General features: G+C 35.5%; 1 long non-coding RNA gene across 1 annotated transcript; it reads left to right on the top strand.

The window, feature by feature from the left end:
• The first annotated feature begins 9,553 nt into the window (after positions 1–9,553).
• LOC138882331 (uncharacterized) lies at positions 9,554–12,142 on the top strand. Its single transcript, XR_011403888.1, has 4 exons — positions 9,554–9,699; positions 10,110–10,173; positions 10,939–10,999; positions 11,579–12,142. It is a non-coding gene; the product is annotated as an uncharacterized lncRNA (long non-coding RNA).
• The last annotated feature ends 1,625 nt before the right edge of the window (positions 12,143–13,767 follow it).

Below are 13,767 nucleotides of genomic sequence, written 5' to 3'. Positions count from 1 at the left end.
ACGCTCAATTTGAAAATGTTGAAGCTATCGATGAAGCTTTGCAAAAACTAATTGTTGCTCAGGTCAATAAAGTTCTTGAGGCTTTTGCTAGCTAGTTACATGTTGCACCAACCACACCCACTCCAAATAACAACACTTTGGAGAACCCTCGGTTCGGGCTTGTTAATTCAGGTAGTGGTGGAACCCTCAATGAATCACAGGAGGGAGAACCAAGTAACTAAGTCAATTCTAATTTAGAAAATTTAGTACTAACCTTGCAGAAACAGCTCAAGGAGCAAAGTGATAGAACAAATACTCGGGGTGTCGCCCATAATCAAAGGGGTAGATATGGATAAATATTCATAGCAACCATGGAAGCCAAGTGCTGCTCCCCTCCCAATTTCAAATAAATTCAAAATACCTGATATTCCAGAATATGATGGAATAACAGACCCACGAGACCATGTGACTGCATTCACAACAGGCGTAAAAGGCAACGATTTGACTAAGCATGAGATTGAATCAGTATTAGTCAAAAAATTCAGTGAAACACTCACCAAGGGAGCATTAACATGGTATTCTCTTTTACCCGAAAATTCTATAAATTCTTTTGTTGAGCTTGCAGACTCTTTCATCAAAGCACATTCGGGAGCTCAAAAAGTCGAAAAAAGAATGGAAGATATTTTCAAGATCAAGCAAGGGCTCAGAATTGCTTAGAGAGTTCGTAGACAGATTCCAACGTGAAAGAATGACATTACCACGTGTACCAGATAATTGGGCAGCTATAGCTTTCACAAGCAATTTGAATGAAAAAAGCTCAGAAGCTACAAAGCGACTCAAAGAAAGCCTTCGTGAATTCCCAGCTACAACGTGGAATGACGTTTTCAACAGGTATAGCACGAAGCTGAGGATAGAAGAAGATATTGTTCCACGACTTCAAAAAGAAGAAAAGGTAAGTTCGAGACGTGCGGAGACCGAAAAAAGATCCGGTAAAAACAGGTACGAGCTATACATGGGACCTGCGGGAAAAGACTCACGATCAAAGCAGGACAATCAAAGGTATGATCACAGATCAAGGAATAGAGAGTCAGGTTCTTCATCAATATTTAGAAACGATCGAAATACCTATGGTCACAAAATGATGATAGAAATTTGAAGGCGAGATTTGGCGGTTATAGTTTCAACGTGAGCACTTCCAAGCTCGTAGCTGTTTTGAGAAGCATGGGAGATAAGGTACGATGGCCAAAATAGATGAGATTGAATCCAAACAGGCACAACCCTGATCATTGGTGCGAGTTTCATAATGACCATGGGCATAATATTTATAAAAATAAACATCTTTATAAATACCAGAGTTTAATACTAGAGTTTCTCAAGAAAACTTCTTAATATTTATAAAAATAAACTTAAGACTAAGTACGTACTTAGTTGTAAAGCTACGAATTGTTTATACAAATTGCCCCATGTAAAGGTCTGGGGACTTGCGTTTCCAAAATAAACCCTCAAATGATACCAAGGGTTTGATCACAATTTTCCAAATAAAACAAAAACAAAGATATTCAAACAACTAAAGCTGGTCACTGAGAAGTTGAAGGTACTGAAGCAGGAGCATCAACAGCAACGGGCTCAACTTGGGCAAGAGTATCAACAGTTGCGGGCTCAATTTGACTTGTAGTAACAGGCTCGACTGGACTTCAAATAGTTGGGATACCCGTATCGACTTCAACATTCACGGAAGCTTCGGCCACGGGAGAAGGAAAATCTTGAGTTTGCTGAGCTTTCTCAATAGTTTCATTGATTTTAGCCAACTCAGATTCCAAGTTGAAATTTTCTTGGCCAACATCAAATAGGGTATTACGGCGTGAATTCAAAAACGCCCAACTTACTTCAATAGCAGGTTTATCTTCAAGGATCTCATAATCCATTTCCCAGTGAGCAATCTCGTTCTTTAACTTCTCATTTTTAGCAAGGAAGATGTGTAAGAAGTTTGGAGAGACGCATGGGAGCTTTCTAAAGCACGCACCTTATCAGAAGAAGCTCGAAGGTCTTCTTGTGCCTGAGTCAAATTTTGTACAAGATCCCCGTAAGCTTCTTTTTTACTCAAAAGTGCCTTCAACTCTCTGATTTCTTCACTAGCCTTGGACAGCTGCTCTAAGAATGAAGTTTCAAGGCGAGTTTTTTCTTTATCTGCTTGACTTGAGGAAGCCTTTTCAACCGCCAACTTCGAAGTCAAAGCCTGTACCTGTTGCTCCAAGGTACTCTTACTCTCTTCTAAATACTCCACATCAATTTGCAAGCTCTCAAACTGTTTCATCCAATTGCACGCCTCTAACTGAGAATCACGTACTAATTGATCTGAGTGAGCAACTCTTTTCATCATATCTGTGCCGATAAGATTGGCCTAAAAAGAGGAAAAGGAAATAAGAATCCTCAAAGATAGAAAAATTACAAAGTAAAAGAAAAAAGAGAAGGGGAATACCTTCAAAGTGGCGTACACAATATCGTTCATCAGGGTCAAGGAACTATGGCTCTCTAGCTTAGCTTTCTCATTTGAGCCAATTAAAGGCTCTAGCCATGCATCCGCTTGACCTGATTTCCTTAAGAGACTGCCCTCAGCAGGAACTTCAATGACTACTCGCCTCATAGCAACACTCCCACTTGAGGATCCAACCTCAATGCGATGAATGTTTGGAGGAGGAATTGTCGAAGGAAGAACAGAAGGGGTGGTAAAAATAGTCTGGGGAGGAACAGAAACAATCGAGACTGGCAAAGAATGAGTTACAGACATAGGTGTCGAAAAAGAATCCAAGGGTACTTCATCTGAAACAGGGCCTAAGCCTTCACTACCAAACCCGCTAATAAAAAGCTGCTCAGCAGAGTCATGAGCAGCAGTGGGAGCAACGTCATCATCAAGAATCAGTACCGAAGTCTCAGCAGACTCGGTAAGAGGAACAGAATGACAGGGGGATACCTCTGCTTCATCATCATAAATGATGCGTCTTCGAGCTCGTGGCCTTGTCACCAGAGAGCCCCCGTCTTCCTCCTCTTCATAGTCTTGTTCCTCAACGGCAATGACTTTTCTTTTTGCAGAAGAACCCAAGATTATTTCTTGAGCCCTTTCCAAAAAGATGCGGGAACCATATAGCAAATCCTGATAAAAAGATGGATTGAAATTAGTGCAATAAAAAAAATATACACGAAAAGATGAAATACAATAAAAGCTCTTACCATGAGTTTTTACTTTCCAACCAAAACGGTTAGAAAGCGTCTTCCAAGACCTACCATCCGTTTGTGTGGTCCTCAATAACTTGTCTACCGAATCACGAAAATTGGGACTGTCTTCCACAACTCCCATGGTTGCTAAAAAAAGAGAGCAAAATTAGAAAAGTTGACAAACTTGAAGGAAAAAGGTACGAGAAAGCTAAAAAGACTTACGTGCAAAATTCCACTTCTTAGGGAAGAGAACATTATCATCACCCACTAAACCAATAGTGGGTGGGGGCAACAACAAACCTGGCATACCAGCCATGGTCTTTGTCATCCTCAGGGCTCACCAAAACTCTCTTGCTCCTGGCTACTAGTGTGAAAACACCATTGCGGAAGAGTCTAGGGGAGTAAAGGTGAATCAAATGAGGGAAAGTAAAGTGAACACCGACTGTGTTGGTCAAATGCTTTAAACGGGCAACAACCCTCCATATGATTGGGCCAATTTGACCCAAACAAACATCGAAAAAATGATAGAACTCAAGAATAACAAGGTCAATAGATGGTCTAAACCCTAAGGTGAAAGGGTATGTATAAACAAAAGAAAATCCGGTTATGTAAGAGGTGATTCTTTGATTTGGATTAGGGATAATAATAGGAAAATCACTACTCCAATGACAGTCTCTACGAACTACAGAAATCAAACCTTCTGTAATTTGAGTGGGATAAATATCAGCACGATCTAAACTAGAGACTTGGTTCCTAAGAGATTCTCTGTCATGATAAAAAGATAGTTCTGTAGAAACTATCTCCTCTACTGTAGGCTCACGAAGAGGTTCGGAAGGTTCTTTATCTCTTGAAGAAGATCTTTGTGAAATTAAACCCCTAGTTTTAGAAGAAGGGCCAGAACTAGGTAAAGGAGTGGAAGAACCGCGAACAGATCCTAAATTGCGAAGCCTACCTCCCCTTCTGCTTCTAATGGGGGCATTAGGGAAGCTATCAACTATGGGAACCCTTCTAGGGTTAGAATTTGAAGAAGACATGATGAAGAAGGATGACACGATGAAGAAGCAAACAAGGATTTGAGAGATTGAATATTCAGTAAACTTTATGTGGAAAAGATAAAGAAAGAAATTATATTTATACTGATAACCCGTCGAAGGAAAAAGTGTAATGATGGAAGTACCATAATAATGATAACTGACGCTTCGTGAATAGTGGTGTCGTGAAAAGCGTTAAAAAGGGCTGCAAAACTGCACAACTAATGAAAAGGTGACACGTGTGAAGAGCATTAAATGGAAGTGACAATTGAAGCGTCAATTTTGTCATAACATTAATGGTGACAAAAATTTTCGTTTTAGTGAAATCCACTTCCCAAATATTCAATTGATGAATAAGTGACAAGTGGAGGGACTATCTGTATTGGGAAAAATTGAGTTTACATATTAAAGTAGAATAAAGATGACGTGTCAAGACACGTAGACTATTCAAAGAGTTACAGCTGGCAAAGAGACATGAGTTGCAACAGATATGAGAAAAGGCAAAGGAAGAGGCACAGGCAGATATTCAAAGGACTCGGCGCCCGTACCTATTTAAGTCATTTAGGTCCAGGAATCAAGGGGAATGAATCTGACAATATATGAGAGTACAGATACAGTATTTAATGAGCATTAAATACGGAATACGTTAGAAAATCTGTATTAAATACAATGATTGTGTAACGTAGCATTCAATGTCTTTAATTACTCATCATAGACTTATTATGACAAGGGCAAAACGCATATCTCCCAAATAGTTATAAAGTGAGATAATTGATCAATTGTAGGGACACGAAATACTATCTGAATATATTGATTTACTTGTTTTCCTTCTGATTATATTATTGCTAGCCAAATTACTTTCTTTCATATATTCTTTTGATTATCAATAACCCGAGTTCTTCTAAATTAAAAGCTTTGATCGAAATCCCATTTTTTGGTTAAACACAAGTGATACTTGCTTAGTTGGTAAAGCACATCCACTCATGACCGTTAGGTCCTGAGTTCGATTCATGCTGGAGAGGAAGTGTGGAAACACTATAGATCCTCCTAAATTGGGAAATAATTTTAAAAAAAATAAAAAGAGAACTCGTTAACTTTTTGAGCATCGGTAAGACCCGAGTAGCCGTGCGATTCCATATGGTTGTTTATAGTAATAGTCTCTATAAACGTGCGTTGCACGTTATATGATTTGGAATTACAAGAAGTTATTATATATATATATACATATTTTTTTATTAATGTTATTGTAGATTTTATGAACCCTGGGCATCATCACATTGCGTTCATCCTCATGCTAATGGGGTACTAAATTCATAGCTTTTATTTTTATTTCTTATACTTATATTACTATTCTATTTTAATCACAACACCTATGGATAATTTTTTTAAAAGCTTTTTAACTTTTTTTCCCGCGAATGATTCACGTAATAGAAATTAGGTGTAATTACACACAACTACAATAAATAAACAGATTCAAGAGGAACATTCAATAATTGATGTCCTTAAAAACTCAACAATATTGGAAGTACCTGTTCAAATGGTCTTAATTTCGACTGGAGGTACAGTAATAAACTATGTAAAAATCGATGTTGACAAAAGTAGAAACTAAAGCAAACAGGGAGAAGAATACAATAGGAGATTATACGCGTGTATGCATGTGTGTTTAGTTTTATTTTCTTTTTATTTAATAAATTCTTCTAAACCAAACAATAGTACTTTCGAATTAGAAAAGAGAAAGTTTTTAAACCCAAATTATTCGTATAAAATTGGAATTGGAAGCATCCAAACTTTATAATATATTTTCATAACATAATAATGAAACTTAGATGTTCTTTAATACTAGATCTTTATTTCTACGTATAAACGAAACTTAATTATGATAGATGAGATATCTTTCAATTCTATGTATGCTTGATTGATGTGTCGTTGAAGGACAGTTTGTTTTCGACATAGTTTTTTTCTTCCCACAGTGTCCTTTCTTTTCACCAACTAAAAATCAAAGATTAGATTCAAAATATACCATCAACGTTTAATTAGCTTAAATTATGCATGTCCTAATAATATCTCTTGAAATTATTCAAATTTAATTAATATGTGGAGATAAAATCAATAATTGGAGAGTGACATCTTCTTTTGACATGGTTGGTTTACTCTTTCTTTTTCTTGTTCGAAATCTTTAAAGAAATCTCCAACAATAACAATAACGAAGATTTCTTGCTAGAAGAAACCAAAAAGGGATGTATTTTCGATGTTTTATTTTTTTCCCGTTCAAACATCTTTCTTTATATATATTTTTCATGGGCAAACGGCAAACTTCAGGTGATTTCAAGTTTTAATTATCAAGTGAAAGTCCTAAAATTACTACTATCATATTATCTTATGTGTAATTATGTCTTTGAGAAACAATAAGGTTCAAACACAAAATATAGTAGATTATATAAGTTTTGCTAAAAACCATCTTTTGTTAAAATTAAGAAGATAAAAATACCGTTCTACAAATAATTAAACAACCTTTAAACTTACAAAAGGAATTAAAATAACCTAGCTAATCAAAATACGTGAAGAAAATAACATTACCTCCGGAGAGACTCATATCCTGGGCGTGCAGCAATATAATGACTGATAATTAAAGAATGCAATTGAAAGCAATGTAATCAAAGATTTGGATTTGGAGGGAGTATATTCTACTTGTAATTATATATAACTAAAGCAAGACTACATGCTAGCGTGGTTTATTATCCATTGAGATATACACGTGGAGTAATTTTTTGAGAGAGAATTCATGTGATTAAGGAAATTAATTACCTTTAAAAAGTTCAGTGTGTGCAGCAATGACACTTCAGATGAATACACGTAATTAAAACTTGATGAAAGAAACGAAAGTAATCTCATAAAGAAGAATATTAAATCAATATATCAGTTAAAAATATGACAACATTAAACTGGTCAAAGAAATTATTTTCGAAAATGAGCATAATTGAAACAAAGTCAGTTCCCAGAATAAGAGGATTAATACTAATAATAAGAAGAAACATATTACACGTGCTTTCAGTACCAGTTCCATATCCATGATAATATACAATAATAATACGGAGGTTGATTATACGTGCTTTCGGTATTACCTATAAGCTTAATTAATTCTTTGATAAACTTTAATTTGTACGACAGATATTCACATAAAGCTTATCCATGTCCCTAGCTTCAGTTGTATAATCAACAAAGCCTTTCATGTATTGGTAATTGATAAGAGATAGTTCAATATGTTCGTATCCTTGTGAAATTGGTATGGATTTGAACCCAAAATCCGAAGGACATAAAGTTAGAACTTGATTGGGATTAGATCAATCCCATGCAAATTCGTATTAGTGTTACAAAACTGATGAGCAAGTGAATGCATCAGTATTATCGATTCTCTTATGAATAGATGTGCTTTTCTAATTTCAAGAGGATTATATTTGTTAGGGTACAACCAGAGGCGATATTTATTTAGAACTCAATTTAAAGTGCTTTCTTTTACCAAAATAACCTATATATTAAGTTAATATTTTAGACTATTTTGTATTCATACTTTTATAATAATATAGATTATTAGAACTCTGATAATTCCACTAATTTTTAGATTAATCGGAGTCTGTAAAACCAGTTTTTCAATTAACATCACAATAGGGAACCACTATGCAAAAGCACCTTTACTACATGGAAAGAAATTACACTTTTCACTTCAAGAGATTCCAAATAAAGCAAATCCTTTTTACTTCTAGATTCAAAATAAAGCAAACTCTTTTTCTTATAGAGAGACAATAAAGTGACTTTTTACCTTGATTTTTCCCACAGGACTTGTCAATCCAAATCCTAAAGCAAACTTTTGAGTCGTCGGTCTTAGTTCTTTTCAGAAGGGGAAAATATTCGATGTTATAAGAATCCTACGTTATATTTTAAGGCCATTTGTAGTGCTAAATCATTTGATATTTGCCCTTAATCGCCACGAAGTTCAAATCCAAGTATAATAGAGGGAAATTAAATCATATATAGACAAAATTAGATGGGTAAATTTAAAATCTCGATATATATATTTTGACCTTTAGAATTCACTAGATCCAAGTTGAAACTCCAGAAACATAAAAAACAAATATTCCTTCTGTTTCAATTTAAATGACACATTTTCTTTATTAGTCCGTTCCAAAAAGAATAACACATTTCTTCAATTGGAAATAATTCAATTTTAAATTCTTTATTTTACCCTTTTTACCCTTAATGAGAACCTTTTATAACCCGACAAATGTCATGATCTCACAAAGCTTTTACCTCTTGAGCTTTTCAGACCACAAATTTCAAAAGTCTTTTTTTCTTTCTTATTCTACGTGGCGACTCAAATTATCTTATCTGAATTGAAACATAAGGACTACGAGATAATTTACTAACATCAGAATCACATGTATGAATGACCCAAAGTATGTATGATAAAATTGACACATTTCATATAGCAAAGACGTAAATTTGGACCTTTCCCATGGTTTGGTGGCACAAAGTGGAGTTGTTATATTAGCTACCTAAAAGCAGTTAAGCACTAAATAGAGAGTAGTTATTTAGTAGCCATTAGAATATTAAGCCAAATGAAAACCTATTAAAATCCAGGTAATGATCATTGTCTGCCTACTAATTAATTCGGTCTGCAGAGGGTGCATATGAAAGTCTTTTATTTTTACATGATTTTTCAATCATGGAGGCGATAAAGCTAACTTTATTTCATGTGGAAACATTAATACAAAATCTAATACCTTACCACCATTTTCACAATTTTTAAACTTATATAAAACCAGGTTTTATAAAAAAAATATTCCAGAAATATATTTTTTTAAATCTTTTTTTTTCTATAATCCAAACGTAGCTACTTACCCCTTTTAAGTTCATAGTTTACATTACTTTATTTTAAAATATTTTCACAAAATTAATTATGACATATGATTCCATGTATAAAATTTAGACCAAATCTAAACATGCAATGCCAGTTTTTCCAATTCTTATAAAAGAATAAAATGATTTCGAGGGTGAAAACTTTCTCAAACATCTTGAATTAGAAGGTCCCTAATATTTTTATACCTTTGTTACTCCTTCTCTCCTTGCTTTTGTAATACCCTGTATTTTTTAATAAAGGTGTATTGGTCATTAGCAAAATAATAATAAGAATAAGAATAAGAATAAGAAGAAGAAGAAAAAACTAACTAATAAAAATATAACAAATCAAAAAAAAGGGATAAGGAATTTAAAACAAAAGGGGCCGAAGCCCATAACAAACAACATTTGCCCAACTTTTAAAAGGGTTGGGGAAGGGTACGAAGCAGAAGCTTCAGAAACGAAACAAAAAAAACACAGAGAAGGAAAGAAAGAGAGAACAAGAAAAGAGAGGAAGAAGAAAGCTTTGGACAAAGACTTTAAGAAGAACTAGGGGTTGAAATTGAATCCTTCGACTCAAGAGGTTAACTTCTTCTCCTCATCTGTTGAATTATTTCACTGTATTTATGCAATTTTATGTGGTACAAAGGAATTCAATATCAACTTTCTTTTATATAAAAAGAAATATACAATTACTATGGAGATAACAAGACTATGAGGGTTTGGTTTAAGAACCTATAGGTCTACTTCTAGAGGAATAAATTATACTAAATAATTTGAAATTGATAGAATTATGGACTAGTTCTATGATTAAATATAAATACCTTTTTATTTATGAGATTTTTGGACTAATTTAAATTATTCATAGCATAAATAAATATAAATCCACAAATTAAGACTCAAACATGAACTCCGATGATTGGGTTTTCTAAAATAACTATGAATTAGCCTAAATAAGAAAATTAACATGAGATCGATATTATGTAATTATAGATTGATTGGAGGAATTTGTACGAATTGTTCGAGGTGAAGCATTTGGTATTTCGGCACGAGTACTGTAAGTAGAAATCTTACTGCAATTTGTGTTTTCATAATTTGCATGATTTACACATGATTTTTAATATGAATATGTTACTGATTATTTTGAGTTGCATGTGGGACAAGTCTTTTACTCGATATGATACCGAAATAGTTATTTGAGAAGATTACCGTTGTTTTTAAATATTTCCGTTGTCAAACTGTTTTACCGTTACTTGATTTACTGTTACCGAAATGAAATTATATGATTTGATAAGAACCAAAATACCCTATATTGATTTAAAATATTTTCTACGAGTATATACAGATTATAAAGACAAGTATAAATGGGAGTAGACATTGAAGGATCTCGTAGCTAACGACGGTTCGTTAAACCTGGTGCACCTTGTAATTACAGATTAACGTTATAGCCCTCGCTAGTGGGAAGGTAGAACTAGCATACCGTTACCGATTTTCCTTGAGTAGGGACTACCGTTATATTTGACTTCTTGCGAAGAAGTCCACAGCTATACCGATTACATGATCCGCTCATTGAAACCTCCCAAAATATGAATATTGATATACAATGGTTACCGAGCTTATTACAGAATTGTCAATCGTATTATACTACAAGAAAACATGATGAGACTGAAAATTATTTATTGTTTCTGAAAGGGGCATTTTTATGATAATTTATGTTTAATATACTAGCATGTTTTCTGACTTGTCCCCAATAAAAACGGTTATGATTAAGTGTTATTACTCACTGAGCTAGCGACTCATTCTCTGTTAATTTTTTTTACAGAGACAGCAGTTGACGCGGGCGAGGATTTCGTTAATTAGAGCGCACAAGTTGATAATTCTTGGTGAGCTTCGCACTGGTTCGCGTGAGCGAAAATTTTATCAATTGTTATGGTCTTTTCTTTGAACTCTTAGAGTCGCTCCATGGTCATCCTTTTAGTGTCTTGAGTAGTCTTTGTTATAATAGACTTATGTTGAGTAACGCTCATTCTTATCAAATTTGGAGATAAATTAGTATTTCTAGTTGTTAGTGGGTGGAATGTTAAAGGTAGATATTTATTTTGGTTAATTAATTAAGTCATTGTCATTTGAATTGCTATTAGAATGTTTGGTTGCTGAATATGAGACAGGAAAATTTTTTGGGATGGTCCAAAACAGGGGAAACTCTGTCCGATTTTCTGTAAAAATTTCCGATGAGGCTTACTTGGGAGCACTTGCTCCTAAGTGCCGGTCACGATCCTAAAATGGGTCGTGACAAAGTTGGTATCAGAGATTAGGCTTTAAGTCCCGAGCCATGAAGCAATGTTTAGTCGATTACTTATGATCTTGAAGCTTCTGAACATCTAGGAATGTTTTCCCTTCTTTCATTCTTTGATCGTGCGTTGAGATAACTTGAGATTGACTTTGGAATATTTCTTTCACAGATGGTCAGGACACGCACACCCTCATCTGCTGGACGTGGTACTACCCGGGGTGGCGGTCAAGTTGGGGTTCATCAAACTAGAAGAAAGACTGCTCCTCAACCTAAAGTTGGGAACATGGGTCAACCCCAAGCTGTTATGCCAAATCAAGTGCAAGGGTAAGGAGTTCACGACGCTCCACCACTAGTGCCAACTGTTGTGCCTACTGTTTCCTTACCTGCAGACGCAGTGGCAAGGTTATTGAATGTGTTAGAGGCATTGGTGCCTGCTCAGGATGGAAGTTCAGCTCGTCAGGCTACTTTACAGACACAAGCACCTGCACAGACTCAGACTTTCGGGAATAAGAAAGTATATCTACAAGAATTTCTGAAATTGAAATTACCAAAATTCACATGTTCCGATAATTCAGCAGATCCTCAAAGTTTCTTGGATGGGACACTTAAGGCATTACGTGCTCTTGGATGTTCTAGTGAGAGAGCCGTGGAGCTCATAGCATATAAACTAGAGGATATGGCCAACATATGATATGAAACTGTATTGCTAGTGTGATGACCATTTACGAGTAAATTCTGTGTCCTGAGGCCTTAGAAGCCTCCTTTTTACTTACCTCGATTTGCGTGCGCGATCCGGACGTATATCTGGAACGTTTTTATGTGGAAATGTGATAAAAATGTTAATTTGGCCTTTAAAATTGAATTTAAGTTGACTTCGATCAATATTTTGGGTAAACAGACTCGGACCTATGATTTGACAGTCCCGGAGGGTCCGTAGGAAAATATGAGACTTGGGCGTATGCCCGGAATCGAATTCCGTGGTCCCAAGCCCGAGAAATGAATTTTTGAAAGAAATTATTTTACTGAAAATATAAGAGTTTTTGGAAATTTGATTATATTTGAAATTTATGGTATCGGGCCCGTATTTTAGTTCTGGATCCCGGTACATGTTCAAGATGACATTTAAGATGCGTCTGTGAAATTTGGTAAGAAACAGAAGTCGATGTGATTCGGACAAGTAGTTGTGAAATTTGATACTTTGAAAGTTTTGAGATTTTTCTTAGATTTCTATGCTAAATTCGTTGTTTGGCGATTTGATCGCACTAGTAAGTCCGTAGGATGCTTTTGAGGTTGTGTACATGTTTTGCTTGGAGCCCCAGGGGCTCGAGTGAGTTTCAGATAGGCGTCGGACTGATTCGAACTTAGAAAATCTGGTATTTCTGTTGTTTGCTGGTGTCCAGTTTTTTGTGGTATGCGATCGCATAGGTAGGTTCGCGATCGAATAATGTAGTCTCAGGGGGACCTATTTTGTGCTATGTGATTGTATAGAAACTTCCGCGATCGCATAGAGTTTATTCTAGGGGTCACCATTTGTTCTATGCGAACGCAAAGCTTCTCACGTTATCACACTGAGTTAACTAGGCCTGGGGGAAGGGAAACCTATTTTCCTCTATGCGATCGCACTTCATGCCCCGCGATCGCAATGCCCATCCCCCTTTACCCTATGCGAGCGCATTCAATTATGTGCGAACGATAGGTTCCCTGTCCAGTTATTTTAAAACAGTAGCAAAACAGGATTTCTTCAAAACTTCATAACTTTTTCACTTAAACTCGAACTTGGGCGATTTTTGAAGAGGGATTTCACCACAAAACCATAGGTATGTGTTCTTAGACTTGTTTTCTTCAATTTCCATTAACACCCATTAGATTTCTAGGCCTAAATCATGTTCTTAAGGGTAGAAAATTGGGGATTTAGGTAGAGTTAGGGCTTTTTGAATAAGTAGAATTTAGACCTTGTTTTGGGGTCGGATTCCGAAACTAATTACATATTCGGGCTCGTGGGTGAATGGGTGATCGGGTTTTGGTCCGAAAATTGTGTTTTGACCAAGGGGGCCCGGGGTCATTTTTGACTTTTTGGGAAAATGATAGAAAACCTATAAATTAGCATTGGGTATGAATTCTTTAGCATTTATTGATGTTGTTAAATCAATTTGGACTAGATACAAGTAATTTGGAGGCGGATTCTAAAGGAAAAGCGATGTTTGAGGCTTGAGTTGGCTGTGGAAGTTTGAGGTAAGTGCTTGGTCTAACCTTAGCTTGAGGGATTAGGAGTTGTGTCCTATTTGCTATATGTTATTTGTTGAGTACGACGTATATTCATAGTGACGATTATCTATACGTTGGTGTCAAGCATGCCCG

This window comes from Nicotiana sylvestris, chromosome 11 (assembly GCF_000393655.2).
Source record: "Nicotiana sylvestris chromosome 11, ASM39365v2, whole genome shotgun sequence".
NCBI lineage: Eukaryota > Viridiplantae > Streptophyta > Magnoliopsida > Solanales > Solanaceae > Nicotiana > Nicotiana sylvestris.
This window is presented reverse-complemented; position numbering and strand designations above follow the sequence as displayed.